Source organism: Myotis lucifugus, unplaced genomic scaffold (genome assembly GCF_000147115.1).
Source record: "Myotis lucifugus unplaced genomic scaffold, Myoluc2.0 scaffold_0, whole genome shotgun sequence".
Classification (NCBI taxonomy): domain Eukaryota; kingdom Metazoa; phylum Chordata; class Mammalia; order Chiroptera; family Vespertilionidae; genus Myotis; species Myotis lucifugus.
In genome coordinates this window covers 38,664,280-38,681,099 of record NW_005871048.1, presented here as the reverse complement: position 1 = coordinate 38,681,099, position 16,820 = coordinate 38,664,280, and the positions used below count along the sequence as shown (strand labels likewise).

At 34.6% G+C, this 16,820-nt stretch overlaps 1 protein-coding gene across 5 annotated transcripts in view; it reads left to right on the top strand.

Moving 5' to 3' along the window:
• The window catches only part of POLK (DNA polymerase kappa), a 58,170-nt gene that overhangs the window by 2,473 nt on the left and 38,877 nt on the right, over positions 1 to 16,820 (top strand). Inside the window, exon 2 of one of the 5 annotated variants that reach the window (XM_023750628.1) lies at positions 2,851 to 2,870. The exons of 2 other annotated variants lie outside the window; for them this stretch is intronic. The gene's annotated coding sequence lies outside the window, so the exon portion shown is untranslated. Of the gene's footprint in view, positions 1 to 537; positions 646 to 2,850; positions 2,871 to 9,242; positions 9,262 to 16,820 lie in introns of those variants that run through there. 2 more of the 5 variants (XM_023750625.1, XM_023750636.1) reach the window with 2 other exon arrangements.

Here is a 16,820-nt window from a genome sequence, read left to right as displayed (position 1 = left end):
TGGCCCTATTTTAATGTCTTGAATAATCTGGATGGTGAAATTATGGGCCATTTGAATTTTCGTCTTTATACTATTTTGTATGATGAAAAGAATATCTATATAGGTGTATGTGTGTGCATGTGTATATGTATATGTATCACTTGTGGTAGAAGAAAAGGTAATTATAAGTGATATTAATTAGGTAAGGATTAATCTCTTTTTTTTAAATCCTCTCTCAAGGAGTGATGATATTTTTTCCATTGATTCTAGAGATAGAAGAGAGGGGGTGGACGAGAGACTGAGAAACATCTAGTATGTGACAGAGACATATGAATTGGTTACCTTCTACATGTGCCCGCACCAGGGGCAGGGATTGGACCTGTAACCCAGCTACATGCCCTTGACTGGGAATCCAATCTGCCACCCTCTGGTGTGCAGGCCGATGCTCTAACCACTGAGTCACAAGGGCCAGATCTAGTTAATCTCTCCACATTCGCAGTGTTCTAAATTAATTTTTAATTTCGAGTTGCTAATGTCCCTGTGTTTCCATACATTCAGGATCAGGATAATTGATGATTGCAACATTTCTTAAGAATGCCACATCATTGTCTTCAGAGTTTTTTTCTCCAAGCTGCTGACACCGATTCTTCATGTTTTGATGCATAGGTAATGACAATTATGTTACAACTGCTACTTTACTGACAAGGATTATGTGAGACATCCCAATTTTAGTGATGTTAAAATGTGAAAAGCCCTGGCCCGGTGATTCAGTTGGTTGGAGCATTGTCCCCTACACCAAAAATGTTTCGGCTTCAATTTCCAGTCAAGGCACATAACTAGGTTGCGGGTTTGATCCCAGGTGGGCGCACATACTTGAGGCAACCCATTCATGTTCTCTCTCTCTCTCTCTCAAATCAATGAAAACATATCCTTAGGTGAGGATTTTTTTAAAAGTGAAAAAATGTGTGTCTCTGAAGCAATGAAATATGGTTCTGGCTTTTCCTTCTTAACTGTTTCCTCATTTTTTTCCCTGAGAGCACTATTTATGATTTTCAAAATATACACATATATGTGGAGAGAGAGAGAGAGAGTGTGTGTGTCTATCTATACTATTGTACAAATTGCATTTTAAATTAAACAGGTAAGAGCGAACTGTGCAATTTTCTCTCTCCTCATTTCTCCCCTTTCCCTACATTACTATTGTTTATATGTGTTGTGTATTACTATTGTCTGTTACTGTTTTCCCTCTTCCTCTATTCCTCCTCTACCATAGCAATTGTTGGCGGCAATGGTGGGAATAGTTGAGGAGGGAGCAGGTGAGAAGTAGAAGCTGGGAGAATAATAAGCTATAATGGAACTTTTGTAACATGCCTTACATCCTGTTTTACTTGGCTCACAGGGATAGAGAAGAGAAGCTTATGTTATGCCTATTAATAATTGTGACTTCAATCCTGTTTCCCACCCCAGCATTCCAAGCACCTCCAATCTTCTCACCATTTTTTCAGGCCCTGTGATTCGTATTTATCTCCTGGCCTCGAATTCAGACTTGATTTCTTACATCTCAGCTTCATATTTTTATTATCCTCCAAGGGGTATTATTATGATTCTAAATGGTTAGCAGCATTAAGTTAGGTTATCCATTTTATGGAGATGGATATTTAAGTAGGCATGGCCATATTGCTTGCTTGCTTCTTCTTTGTTCTGTTCCTAATCAGCAACCCTCCATTTGGATTGAGAGACTCTTTAATTACTTCAATTATTATTATTGTACTAGAGGCCGGGCGTACGAAATTGTGCGCAATTGTGGTCCCTAGGCCTAGCCTGCGATCAGGGCCATCTCGCTACCACCCATCCCGGTTCCCTGTTCGCCATCAGCTATTGGAGCCTCCGGGCCAGGAGGAGGGACCAAGAGGTTGGCCGTTCTGCCTGCTCGCCAGTCCCGCCCCCCTGCCGCCACCCACCCCAATTCCCCATTCGCCATCAGCGATTGGAGCCTGCCAGTCCGGGAAAGGAACTGAGAGGTGGTCAGTGCACCTCATAGTGACTGGTCGAGCGGTCGTTCTGGTCATTCTGCCATTATGGTTGCTGGGCTTTTATTATATAGGATTATGCTCCTACTTCCAAGTCTTACTATGTTACTTGATCCATAAGATAACTCTGCATATCTTATATATCTTAGACTCCCTTGTGTGTTGATTTTTACCTTTTAACTCTCCAAGGACAGATGATATCATAATGCACTGCATATAGTTACTTAAAAATATGTTACATCCCACAGAAAGTTCTAACATTCAGCAATAGGACAGTGATTTCAGAAAAGGAATTTTAAAGAGGTGTAAGCTACCCTTTTATTCCTTTTCCTATTGTATAGAGGAGAGCCAAGCTAGGTATGTTCCAAGCAGAAATATTTTTTTTCATTGTTGAATAAAATTGAAATTATATTTCATTATCATATATATGTATATATACATATATACACACACACACACACACACACATATATATATATATATATGTATTTGGTTTTGTGGGGTAAAAACTTGTCAGGACTAAGTGTTTCATAATTTCACTCTAACGGTAAAAAATCCACAGAGTATACATCTATGGTAGATGAACAGTGATATCAGTGTCCACTCTGTATGTACACATTTTCTTTTCATTTTTCCCCCCAAGCTTTTGAATCTCTTTTAACTTCTTTTGCTGTTACAATTGAGAAATTATTTTGTTAATACGTTAAAGTCATACTGTATAAAGCAGTGTGGTATTTTTAAGTATTAGTAGAATCCTTATGATAGTTAATTTTGTAATTGTGTTTTGCTTCCTCTTTTTCTTCCCAACCCTTTCATTGTTTCACTTTTACTATAATTTCAGATCCTCTTCTTCATAGTCAAGTAAGCTGAAAAATATTGTTATAGAATATACATGTTGCTGTGGTGATACAGTTTCTGAATAGACAGTTTGTCTTCTTCATACTCATGAAGTTCTGCTATATGATTGATGATTCTGATTAGGGTGCTGTAAATATGAGATATATACACCACATCTTCCATAGATTCATTGTTTTGTAACATTTTTCTATCTACGAATACAGACAATAATTAAGTGTATAAAATTGATATGTTTTTAACAGTTGCATTATTTTTAGAGATCGGGTAAAGATTTAAAAGATAGTAAGTATTCAGGAAATATTTACAGATGAATGGAATAAGTTTAGTTGGTTGATGATTGAAGGGAAGCTGTAGGAATTGTAATTAACAAGGTCTAGGAGAAAAATCACTAGCATAGTAAAAATTAATGAGAAACTAAAGAACCAGATTCCATCATAGCTTTTTGTAAGGAAAAAGGACCTACCCAATGTAAAATGTTGTTTTAGGTTTATTACATTTAGTGTTCACTCTTCACAAAAATCCTGCAGGATAGACATTATCCTTATCTTACATATAAAGAAATAAAAGTTCAAAAAAGTTAAATAAGTTGCCCATAGTTAGTGAATAGTTGCATCTAGACTTTGGAACTTCAGAGACTTATAGTATATTAGTGGCCCGGTGCATGAATTCATACACATTGAAAGGAAATTAATTAGAAGAAATATTTTAATATTGCTGTTCGCCCTTACTCTATAATAGAAGTGTCAACCAAATTCACAATCGACAATGACAGATCGAAACACGTGTGTGTAATTGGCACCAGCGAGAGCTTTGTATGTATTGTGCATGCTCAAGTCAACTTAGCCTTTTATATATGTAGAATAAATTTGCTTAATTAGACCTGCTTTCTGATTTAGCTAAACTTTTTCCAGCTCAGTGAAGCACTCCAACTTCTCTTTCAAGTAATTGTTAGCAACACAGCAGTAAATATCAGCACGAAGAAGATTATTATTATAGATCACACAGGGAGAACAAAGGGTAAATATTTAACTGCAGCGGTGTTTGACTATATTCTGTGCAGTGAGAAAACCTGAAGTCATTTTCAAGTTCCACCATTTCTTACTTTTCAGTCGGGTCAAGTTTCTAAACTTTCTAAATCTCTATATTCCGGCTAATGAAAAGAAAATAGGATTCCACTGAGTCTCCTATCTACCTACTCCAGGACTTCTGTGAGGATCAAATGAGATGAGGCACGTGAAAACGCTTCACAGACATTTGGTTAAAGTGTAAAATGTTTCCACCTGGCTACAAAGCAAGACATGTTACTAGGCTGAAGAAACTGCAAGGAGGCTAGTCATTAGGGACAGGAAGCTGGGTGTTGCTACGTGAAGTCATTACCCGACGCCCACAGGGACCGTTTCCGGGCTGGGCTGAGCTGTGGACCACATTTTGCGCCATGGGGTCTCAGCAGCATTGGCTGCGATTTGGTGGTGTGTTGCTCCGGGGTGGTGGCGGGGCCTGTGTCCCACTTGGGGGAAGCCGAGTGTTGCTTTGTGGACGCCAGGTCTGCGGTGCTGTCTCTCTGTAAATGGTCAGTGTGCATCATGGCAGCTCCTGCGTTGAGTGTCTGCCCCCTGGTGGTCAGTACGCATCATAGTGGCTGGTTGGATGGTTGGACACTAAGCATATTAGCCATATATATATATATATATATATATATATATATATATATATACTTTTAATACATGTAAAATTGATTTTAGACTTAAACCCAAATTATACTACAGTGATATTTTAAAACATTTGAGCATCTGTTAGAGCCAGATTATATTTTAGTATGTTGCATAGTTTTTCTTTAGTTTGACAATTTTCCTAAAAGAAAATTCATCCATATACATTTTTAAGTTGCAATAATATGTAGCCAATTCACAGTTTTTTTCTATGAATGATAACCAGTGGAATATGTGTGCTAGCAAATCTATGTTCTAATTACTCGTAAATAATTTAAGTGATCTTTGGAACCTGTTGCAGTTTTTCTTTTATGTAATGTAGATAAAGGAATTTTTGCTTGTTTGTTTGTCTGTTTTTAATTTTCACCTAAGGATATGTTTTTATTGATGTGAGAGAGAGAGGAAGGGGGAGAGAGAGAGAGAGAGAAACATTAATTGGTTGTCTCCCATACACCCCCAACCAGATATCAAACCCCTCAACCTAGGTATGTGCCCCAACTGGGAATCAAATCCGCAACCTTTTGGTGTACAGGATGATGTTCCAACCAACTAAGCCTCCAGCTTGGGCAGGAATTATATTTTGATTTAACTCAATATATATGAGAAAAAATAGTGGTTGGGATTTATCATCATTTTAATTTTTCGTATTTTTGAGTAATCTATAATGATAAAAGCATAATGTGCTAATTAGACCGGACAAAGCCGGGGCTGTGAGGGAAGCCCGGGTCCTGGGTGCCTGCTGGCGGCCAGAGGGAAGCCCAGGTCCTGGGTACCTGCCGGTGGCTGGAGACAGGAAGCCCAGGTCCCGGGTGCCAGAGGGAAGCTGGTGCCAGAGGGAAGCTGGTGCCGGCAGCTGGGGGAAGGAAGGCCTACTCTTGCACCAATTTTGTGCATTGGGCCTCTAGTTTATTAATAATCTTGAGAAGTAACAAAGGTATAGTGAACAACAACTTTATTAGAAATTGTAATAAAAATGGAAACTTGACCTCACCAGGTAGCTCACTTGGTTAGAGCATCATTTCCATATGCCAAGGTTGCTGGTTTGATCCCAGATCAGGGCACATATAAGAGTCAACCAATGAATCCATAAATAAGTTGAACAACAAACCAATGTTTCTCTCTCTCTCTCTCTCTCTCTCTCTCTCTCTCTCTTTCTCAAATCAATAAATACAAATTTTTTAAAAAATCAGAACTTAGTATACTAACTCAAAATTTTATTCCATATTCCCCTAAAATAGGTACTATCCTTGTAAAGCTGGTAGCTGCTCATCAACTTCTATGCATGATTCTAGAACTATCCATCTTTAAATAAAGGTTCTAGATTTAGTATGCATCTTTAGTACCTCTAGCTTATCATTACTTATGGTTCTTTATCTTGCACTTAGGTTGTCAAAATGCAATAACATTGCAAACTTGGACATCTCATAACCTTGTTAAAGAGAAGGCAACCATTTTCTTCCCCTGTAATTGCAAAACATTTTTATTTTTATATTTATAAACACCAGTTGGAATTAGAAGTCCAATGACGTTTTCATTTCTACATCACCTATTCCCTTCGTATATAACTTAACCATTTGTTTACTTACAAACTCTTTTAAGTAACTTTTAGTGCAAACATAAAGGATGAAGGAACACTGTCATACATCCTGTCAGCAAAATGGGGTGTTCCAAGTTGTTGCAAATACTCTGTGAGGAAGTTCTTTCTGTTGAATGACTAATTGGATGGGAATGCCATACTTGCTTTTTATTCTTAAATATGCATTGTTTACTCATTGATTCTTGAGTGTCAGAAAATATATTTGAATCATCTGAAAATTCATAGTCTAGAATTTGCTTATATGGTCAATTTCATCATTATAGTGTAGAATGCTATTAATCTCTATATTCATCTTCTGATTTGTCTAGTAATGTGAAATTCTGTCAATTGTCTTCTCTTTGCTGGTATGAAAAATTCAGAACTTTCAACTATATTGAACAAAAACTACTAAAAAAACAAAAACCTGCAAAAATGGTGTCTCTATACCTCACTTATACTTTCTTTCAAAGATGTGATACTGTGGGCAAAACATAATAAAACTGTAGGATGATAAATAGTGATGATTTCTTTTACTATTAGATCATCCATCTAGGTGGTTCTATGATTTCATTTTATTATTTTATTTTTAGCTTAACTCTTACAAATAATTGATGAGTAATGATTACATAAATCCTAGGATGATAAAATAGATCCATATAGAAATTTTGCAAGATAAAGAAAAAGCAAGATATGAAACATTAATGCTTACAAGTGAAGTTGCTCAAAGAAACTGAAAAACTAAAATTGGGTTTCATAGATTCTTGTGGTACACCAAGGGTTAATATAAACTACACTTCTTAATTTTATTTCATAGCCAAACCTAAACTAGTTTGTATTTCCTTCTATCTCAGGTAAAAGGGTTAGCCATTGTAATTCATTCCAAAATAATAATTTGATTAAATAAGGTACTTATCTTAAAAATCAAAGTACAGTTTAATATATTAATTACTAGTTCATTTATCTTTGCTTAATATGGTGAAATTTTTGCCTTAAAAGTAGATATATAAAAATTCATATATAAAGTATAATAAATATTTGCCCATTGGGACATCTGAATAGGCCATTTTTGTTAGTTGGAAATACCTAAAATAACAGAATTTTCCTTTCTTTCTTTTTTTTTTTTTTTTTTACATAAGGAAAGCATGGCTATCATGTAGATCCCATGATAGCAAGCATTTCACAGTAGAACCATACTCTATAAAATCACCATCTGAGGGAATCATCCGAAACCAGGTGAAGTCAGGGGGATCAATGATCAAGCGGTTATGTGAAAAGATGTGTGCAAGTAAAGAAATACTGGTGAACTCCAGGGACAAAGGCCTTCTTCAGAAAGACCTTGCTGCTTTCTAGGGATTGTTGCTAGTTTTTTATGGGATGAAAACCCAAACTATTTTGTGATTAAGATTAGTATAGTGCTTGATATTGCACATAGAAATTAAAAGAGGCATATAATTTAAACAGCTTTTTATAGGTCCTATTCTTGAAAAAGGAATTGGGAATTTTTGAAGCCTTGGAAAGCCTTTGTTTTCTTCCTTAATTGGGGTTATTTTGGAAAAATAGGAAAACATTAAAATATATGCAGTATGAGGGTAGGAGGGAATGAGGAAGGGAGCCCTGCTGCATATCAGGGACAGAGAAAACCTTCGAAGCTTTAAAAGGACTGGTGAAAAGGAAGCAGGAGTAAAGTGTTCACAGAGAATACAGGAACCTGGTCTGGCTCCATTCTTTGAAGGACAGGATGTGCCTAGGCCAGTGATGGCGAACCTATGACACGCGTGTCAGAGGTGACACGCGAACTCATTTTTTGGTTGATTTTTCTTTGTTAACTGGCATTTAAATATACAAAATAAATATCAAAAATATAAATCTTTGTTTTACTATGGTTGCAAATATCAAAAAATTTCTATATGTGACACGGCACCAGAGTAAATTTAGGGTTTCTCAAAATGCTGACACGCCGAGCTCAAAAGGTTTGCCATCACTGGCCTAGGCACATCATGGTCAAATTGTTGAAAAACAAAGATTAAGAGCAAAACTTGAAAGTAGTCAGAGAAAAATGGCATTATCACCTATGGAGAATGACAATTTGAAAGATCATGGTCTTAAGAGAAAGAACAAGAGATTAGAAAACAGTGGAGCAATTTCCTTATGTATTTTACTACTATATACTTTATTGGGATAATATCTAAATTGGTGGGTAATCATGAGGAATAAATGAGAGAATACTTCTTAAGTATTTAGTACCTGCCTGGCATATAGTAAGTTTTCAGAAAATGCTAATTATCATTAATCATACATATTTTTAGCAAAGTAACCAACTTTGGAATTTAATGTTTTTTATTTTCATGTTTCATTTTTTTCTAATTTTAGAGAACATAGCTTTAGAGAAATTTTAGAAAAAATTTAGAGAAAATTTTAGAGAAATGTAAGTATTTAAATATAAGTATTTTATATTTAAAGTTTTTATTTAGTTTTTCCTATTGTATCATGAGAAAGGAAGAAACCACTGACAGTATTGTAAAAGAGAAGTCACCTTTGCTGCTACTTTCACTTGTACAAAGACAAGATTTAGGAAGCTCTCATTTTCAGAAAAAAAGTCTTTTTATGTATAATGCTGCTCTTTTATTGTCTGTGTTGCTTTAGATGGAAATATAGGGCTTTTTGAATTACTGATTTTTAGTTGTTATTAGGTAAGGCAATGCATAGTAGAAATGAACTGTTTTAGATGCTATGATTATTGAAGAAATTGCCCTTCAGATTTGCAGTTGATCCCCAGATATATTTTTCTCTGTGCCATGTTTATCACATTCCAGGATACTAAAAAAAGCCCTCATCTATAAATGTTTCTGTAAAAAGTTCACAGTTTTTAGAAAAGTCTGAATAAACATCATATTTTCATAACTTTATTTTAGTTTCTTGTCATTGTTTCATATTGTCATTTGAAGACTAGAGAGTTTTCAAAATCATGATGTCATTTAAAACTAAATTTAGACATAAGTTGTGCCTTTTATTTCAGTACTACCACATATGATATTTTATCACCATTCATTCCACTTTTATGTTACTTTCATTATCAGTCAACAAAACAACTATAGTTCCATCGTTTTGGGTAAGATTTCACTCATTTTCTATTTTACCTTTTTATATTTATATTAAGTGTGATGGCTTTTAAGCCAGACCTGAAATACAGTCCCAAATTTTTCTGACTTTATCTAAGGTACCTACTAAATCTGCACCTTAGTTTCCTCTTCTCTTATGAAGAGTAAATAGAATAAATGCACATAAAACACAGTAAGATTCATGTTAGCTTTTGTAGTTATTACATTTAAAAATACTTAACTGAGGTGTTACCATAAATTTTATTCCTTTCTGAATAATAATGTGCCCATCATTCACTCATTCAACATACATTTATTAAATAAAGGCTGAGTGGCCTATTATTACTCCCCTGAAATCTGTATTTTAGTTGTACTAAGTTCTGCAAAAAATATTGCCTTATTTTCTTTCACAGATTCTAGAAGAAAAACCTCTCTAAAATCAATAAAAACATATTTTTAAAAAATCTGTTAATATAAGCATTTGTCAAGTATTTACATTTTTAAAAACTATATCTTTATTGATTAGAGGGAGAGAGAGAGAGATCAATGATGAGAGAGAATCATCAATCGCTTGCCTCCTGCACACCCCCCCTGGGGATCGAGCCTGAAACCCAGGCATGTGCCCTGACTGGGAATCGAACCGTGACCTCCTGGTTCATGGGTCAATGCTCAACCACTGAGCCATGCCGATTGGGCAAGGATTTACATTTTTTAAAAATGCATGTTCTAAACTAGACTTCTAGAAATTTTCTTGGGGTATATTCTAGGATTTAATTTAAAACTTTGAGAACTCGATCTATTCTTAGAAGTATATTAATTTGATTTTTACATTAAAATGCATATGTTTGTTAAGCTATATTAATATAAAGTATTTCTATACATATTCTAGATAGTAATATATGTGATTTTTAAGTCAGTCATGCCAAACACATTATGTTGGTGCATTCATACAATTAAGAGTTATGAGATCAAACTCAACATAAGCTGTTAATGTTGAAACTTTATGTGTGTGTCAGATTTGGTTACCTTAATATATTCATTGACTTGAAGTAAACTAAAATATAACTGCTTGGTACCTTGACTTGAATTTTAGGATCATGTCGATGGTAAAGCCTTAAAAGCCATGAAGAATAATCTCTTGTTGGTTTACTGAGTTCCACAAGATCTGAGATGGGAGTTGTGAGGCATGGGAGCTGCGCCAGTCATTTGTTGTTTCTGACTTCCTTAAAGTTACACCTTACGTTTTGTATGTGTTGGTGGTGGGTGATTTTTTTCCTTTTGTCTTATTTAGTAATGATGATTTTTCTATTTTTTCTCAATTATATGCTCATGTTTGCAGCCAGGCCTGTAGTCTTAGTTACATTTTAGAGAAATAAGTAAGAATGAATGTGAGGAGAGAATCCAAATTGTTGCATGCTTACTGTGTGTTTACTGTGCTAGGGGGCTCTTACATATTAAACATTTAATCCTCAACAATCCTGGAAAGTGTTACAGACCAGGAGACCAAGATTTCATAGACCTTGAAATCACATAAATTGCCCCCAAAGACACAGCTAATTAAGCTTCAGAGTTTACATTTAAATCTAGGACTATCTGGCTACAAATGATTTACTCTCTATCAAAATGCCTCTTGAAACTGAACTCTTTATTAAGTCTGTAGGTTAAAATAAGCAGTTAGAATACTTAGCTCTCATTAAGGAAAAAATAAATATCAGTAAATCTGGACTATTCCTTTTATGGGCTAATAGTTCTGTTTAGTTAACATAAATCATTTATTGTGCAACAGATGATAGTTTAATAAGTTATTCTAGCTCATTGTTTTGCAACTTTTTTTTTAACCCATGCTCACAAACATTCCTTTCCCTTTTCTGTAGGCTATGTATTTATTAGTATGCTTTTACATTAGTGATAAACATATATGAAGAAATTATAGGAGAGCTCAACAGCATTCTTAGAACAAAGATTTAAGGAAAAGTTTGAGGTTTTACTTAAGATTTTATTTGCCAAGGGTTAGGTTATGAAAGTGCTTTAAACTCCCGCCATAGACTTTTGGCACTATAAGAAATCAACAGTGGATCAAGAAATGATACAAAGATTAGGACTCAGAAAAACTGGAACAGGGTTGTGGGCTTGATCCCCAGTAGGGGGCATGCAGGAGGCAGCTGATCAATGATTCTGATCATTGATATTTCTCTCTCTCTCCCTCTCCCTTACTCTCTGAAATCAATAAAAATATATCTTTTTTTAAAAAAAAACTGGAGCAGTTTGTCAGAGGGGATTCATTGAAAGGATCATTTTTCCAGGATAGGAAAATAAAATAATATTTTGTACAACTCTTTCTGTACAATTTATTAAATTTATTTTAAAAATATTTTTCTTCCACTACTGTAGGACACAACACAGTATAGTGATACAAAGTATAATAGCTCAATTTTCCAATCGTAGTATATTATTCTGGCTTCTTATATAATTTATATTAAAATGGTAACATTTGAGGTTGTAAAACTTAAAAAAATTGTTACAGTACAAAACTACTATAGAAAAATCCTTTCTTCCTTTTCTAAAAACATATATATTCAACTATCCTTTAAGCTTTGTGCACTTTACTATATAAACTAAAACAAAAGTAAAAAAAACAACAACAAAAAACAAAAGTAGTCTGTTTATTATCACTTCTGTGTAAGTAAATATTTTTGCTGGCTTGACCTAGTACCCAAAGAAAGAACCTCTTAGCATAACTCCTTTTTGTTAATGAATCAACATCCCAAGAAACAATCAACTTCTTAAGATGTAAATTTAGTTTATCACAGTTGTCCTGAGTGTGTTTATGTCCGAATATAAACAAAGTTTTCATTGTTAAAGAACCCACCAGATTTTTTACAAAATATGCAACTCATCATCAAAATAGGAACTTCACTTTGGGTCATTTACCTTTGGATCAACACTTTATTTGATGTGTTTTGTATCAGGATATCTTCCATTCTGTACTAAAGAAGCAAACTTCAATTTGTTATTCTATAAGAGTGAAATTTATGTCTCTAAGATTAAGAAGAGTAGGGGTTTTTTTTGTTGTTTTTTTTACTGCCTCTGTCTCATTCTTCTTTGGAATAAGTTACATGAATAGAAAACACAGAAAGGAAAAAGGCAATTGAAAAGAATATGTGCTATGGTTCTCAAAGAGTAGACCTTATGTCCTCGGTGAAAACTTGAATTTTCTTTTACCTTACATCTCCTTGGTTTAGGGTCTATGGCAGGGGTGGGCAAACTTTTTGACTCGAGGGCCACAATGGGTTCTTAAACTGGACCGGAGGGCCGTAACAAAAGCATGGATGGAGTGTTTGTGTGAACTAATATAAATTCAAAGTAAACATCATTACATAAAAGGGTACGGTCTTTTTTTTTTTAGTTTTATTCATTTCAAACGGGCCAGATCCGGCCCGCGGGCCGTAGTTTGCCCACGGCTGGTCTATGGGGTAACATTATTTCAGTTATTTCTCTCAGTGATACAAGCACATTTAAAATTAAATAATCCATTCTGAAGTAATTTTAAAATTTTTATACATCTTATTTTGTAAAGATATTAAAAGTTAAAGATCCCTGGCTGGGTAGTTCAGTTGGTCAGAGCATTGTCCCCATACACCAAGGTTTCGGGTTTGATCCCAGGTCAGGGCACATACAAGAAGCAAACAGTTAATCCATAAATAAGTTGAACAACAAATCTCTCTGTCTCTTGCTACCTACCTACCTCCCTCTCTCAAATCAAATTTTTAAAAAAGCTAAAGCTAAAAATACAGTTGTTCCCATCATATGAGAATTGTGGGAGCCCTAGGTGGTTTGGCTCAGTGGATAGAGTATCGTCCTGTGGACTGAAGGGTCCCAGGTTCCATTCCAGTCAAGGGCATGTACCACGGTTGCAGGCTCCTCCTTGGCTCCTGCCCTGGTCGGGGCATGTGTAGGAGACAGCCAATTGATGTGTTTCTCTTTCTCTTTCCCCCTCTCTTCCATTCTCCCTAAAAACCAATGGAAAAAATATCCTTGGGTGAGGATTAAAATAAATAAGTAAATTTTTTAAAAAAGAATTGTGGGTATATGGCTTGAGTGTATGTGAGCACACATGTGTGTATAAAGTAACTGAAGAGAAACAGAGAACATAATGTGTTAAAATCTTTGAGTTGTGGTTTTTTATATTCTTGAAAATTAAAAATTTTTTTTAGAAGAAACTGAAAAAAGAAAATTTTAAGTCAGACATTAATTTGGAAATGACTACTTTAAAATTAGGGTAGTATTCTTTATTGTATTTGAATTTAGATAGTAAAAAGAACATTTAAGCACAATCTAAAATTTTGTGCTCAGTGCTTAATCTGTTCAAACATTAAATATTTGAACATTTGGAGGATTTAAAAATATTTGTTCTTAAAACCTATATAGATTTTCTGGGGGATTATTTGGTTTGGTTATTTATAATATATTAGAAATAGGAAGCAGGCCCCACCTAGGAAATTCTCTATAGTTTAGTTTTCCCCCTCCTCCTCTTCCCATCTCCTTTCCTTTCCTGCTCTATTCCTTCTCTTTCTCCTATTAGTTAGTATATGTTGTATAATTTCTGGTAGATTAATTCTAGGTGACTTTGGTCAATATGCTAAGTGCTGGTGATATTGTTTATGTAGTTTTGTGTGCTTTTTTTATAGGTAGGCCGAACCCTAGCACACAAAAACTTCTTTAGAATCTCTTCTGAAAAATTCTAATTTTCCATCCTTACTACCACCCGAAACATTGGTTGGCCTTATATTTTTTAAGTGGTAGCCTGAATAGTCAGTGGTAGAATCAGACTGGGAAGAATTTGAATGTTTCCAGAGAAAATGTGCTTTTAAACAATATGCTAAACCACAAGAACCCAGAGTTCTTTCCTTTGAGTTATGCATTACTGTTTGTGCTTCTGGGTTGAAGTGAAACAGATTATTCAGTAAAGACAAGCCATAAAAATGTTTGACCATTTTTTAAAAAATTTCGTTTATGAAGTCAGTTATATCCATTCATAGACTTTGGGACTTTATATGTGATGGTGCATAGTAATCATAGGACAAATACTTCTTTGGAAGAAAAAGAAACAAAATTCATCTGTATGATCTGTGAACTTTGGCATTTTGTCAAGGATGCTTACAGTGTATTCTCTTCCCTTATATAGTCTCTTTATCTTAAAGAAAAGGAAGTAACACAAGTGATTTTTCACAGCTCTGAAAATTCGCTTAACTTAAATAATAACTATTGATTGAATTTATCATGTAGCAAACACCATACTAATCCCTGACTTTATGTGCTGCCGTCCTAAAGTCATTTGAAGTAGTATTAAATCTCCCTCCCAGAAAAATAGGGAAAATCTTCATTCTTTGTGATATTTTGTGATTACCTCTGCTAGAAGCTCCCCCTTTCAATTTATGGATTTCTAGATAAAGGAATTCAGTAAGCACTAATGCGATGAATAGAGATACTAGGACTAATGAGGGATTTTAGAAATTTGAAAATAACAGAAATACTAAATAATAAAAACAAAAGCAGGCTCTCCACAGTCACATAAATGAGATTACCAAAAGAAACTGATAGTGACCCAAGTACACCAAAACTTAGTATGTTGTTTATTGCTGTTCTCTAATAATTTTTCTTAGATTTAGATATATTTGGGAAGTATTTAAGAAAATTAAATTTAACTAAGCAACTTAATTTCCCAAAGGATAAATATAAACTAGAATCTTTTGAATATTAATGGAGCCTAGCGAGCATTATATTATGTAAATTCAAAATATTCTTACATTTTAATACAAGTCCCCAAAGCATTAATAAACCAATTTAACCATTAAGTGTCTTAGGAAAATAGGGTTGTAAAATTGGAGTATGAGGGTAGACAGGTAACAAGTAACTGGGATACAGATTCTTAAAGATTAGGGGTTTATTCTAGAGTGATATGGGGTGCCATTATATAGTTTTTAGCAGAGGAATAACATGACCTAACTTGTGATTTAAAAGAATCATTTGGGCTACTATGTTGATAATTCAATATAGGAGGAGAAGAGCAGAAACAAGGGACTATTGAAGAGGCCATTGCAAAAATCCAGGGAAGAGATAGTAACGATAGTTCAGAATTGAATGAAAATAATGAGAAGTGGTAAATTCAGAGTACATTTTGAAAGCTGAGCCCACAGGATTTCCTAACAGTTTGGATATGGGGTGTATGAGAAACAACTGGGTCAGGAATGGCTACAATGTTATTTGCATGAGCAATTGGAAAGGATTAGAGTTGGCTTCAACTGAGTTGAGGAAGACTGCAACTGGGCCTTGTTTGGAGGATAGAGGCATATGAGAAGATCAATTTGGACATATTAAATTTGAGATGTCAGACATGCATTTGGAATAGAGTTCAAACCTGGAAGTCATAGCCTGTAGATGATAGTAAGCCTACGTCCATGAAACTGGACATAAATTGCCTAGTAACTGGGCATCAACAAGGCAAGATGATAGCTGAAAACTAACTTTAACAATCACAATTTTTCCTGGTGTCAGTATTGCTGATAGCCTAGTTCTGCTGACCTAATTAAGGACCAAAACCAATTCTTCTTAGAGATTTTGGCCTAAATAATATACCATATGTGAAGTAATAAGCATCCATTAAATGTTTCTTTTCCTTTCATACATTTCATCATTTAAAGGACAAGGCAACTTAAATTCAGGATGTCTGCATTTAGCCTCTCCACTCTTCAGTAGGTTTGGGGAAATTATGAATGGATTACATTTACCTGTTTTACTAGAAAAAAACAAGTACTTGGGTTACTAAAGAATAAGGCAAAATATCAGATACTATTAGGCTGAATGTGATCGTTGAGAAGAAATTCAAATGATAAAAATAGAAAAACAATCTATATTCCCTTGGGCATTGAGGAAAAAACATCACCAGTGGTTCCTATACTTTGGGGCACATTGGAATTAGCACCTCTTAAAAATATTGTTATTTGTTCCTACTCCCAGACCTTCTGATTTATTTGGTATGGAATATGACCTAGGCATCAAGAGTTTTAGAATTTCTCCAGGTGGCTAATGTACAGCAAAGTTTGAGAACTACTGTGATGTACACTATTTGTTTTCTAATGGAACTATCTCTAATAATCACAGTATTTAAATTTCCTTTCGTATTTTTTTCATTCTTTGCTGGTGCCAAAAATGGAAGCAACATTGATATAAGGTCCTCTTATAAGCATTATGCCAAGTGAAATAAGTCAGATAAAAAAAGACACACACTATGTGATTTCATTTATATGCAGAATTTTTAAAAACACACACACTGAAGTCATAGATACAAAGAACAGATTAGTGGTTGGGAGGGAGGAACAAAATGGGTGAAGGTGGTCAAATGGTAAAAAATTCCAGTTATAAAATGAATTAAGTTCTTGGGATGCAATGTACAGCATGGTGACTATAGTTAATAATACTATCTTGCATATTGGAAAGTTGCTAAGAGATCTTAAAAGTTCTCAGCACACACAAAAAACCCATTTGCTATGATAGCTTCATTAGACTTGAA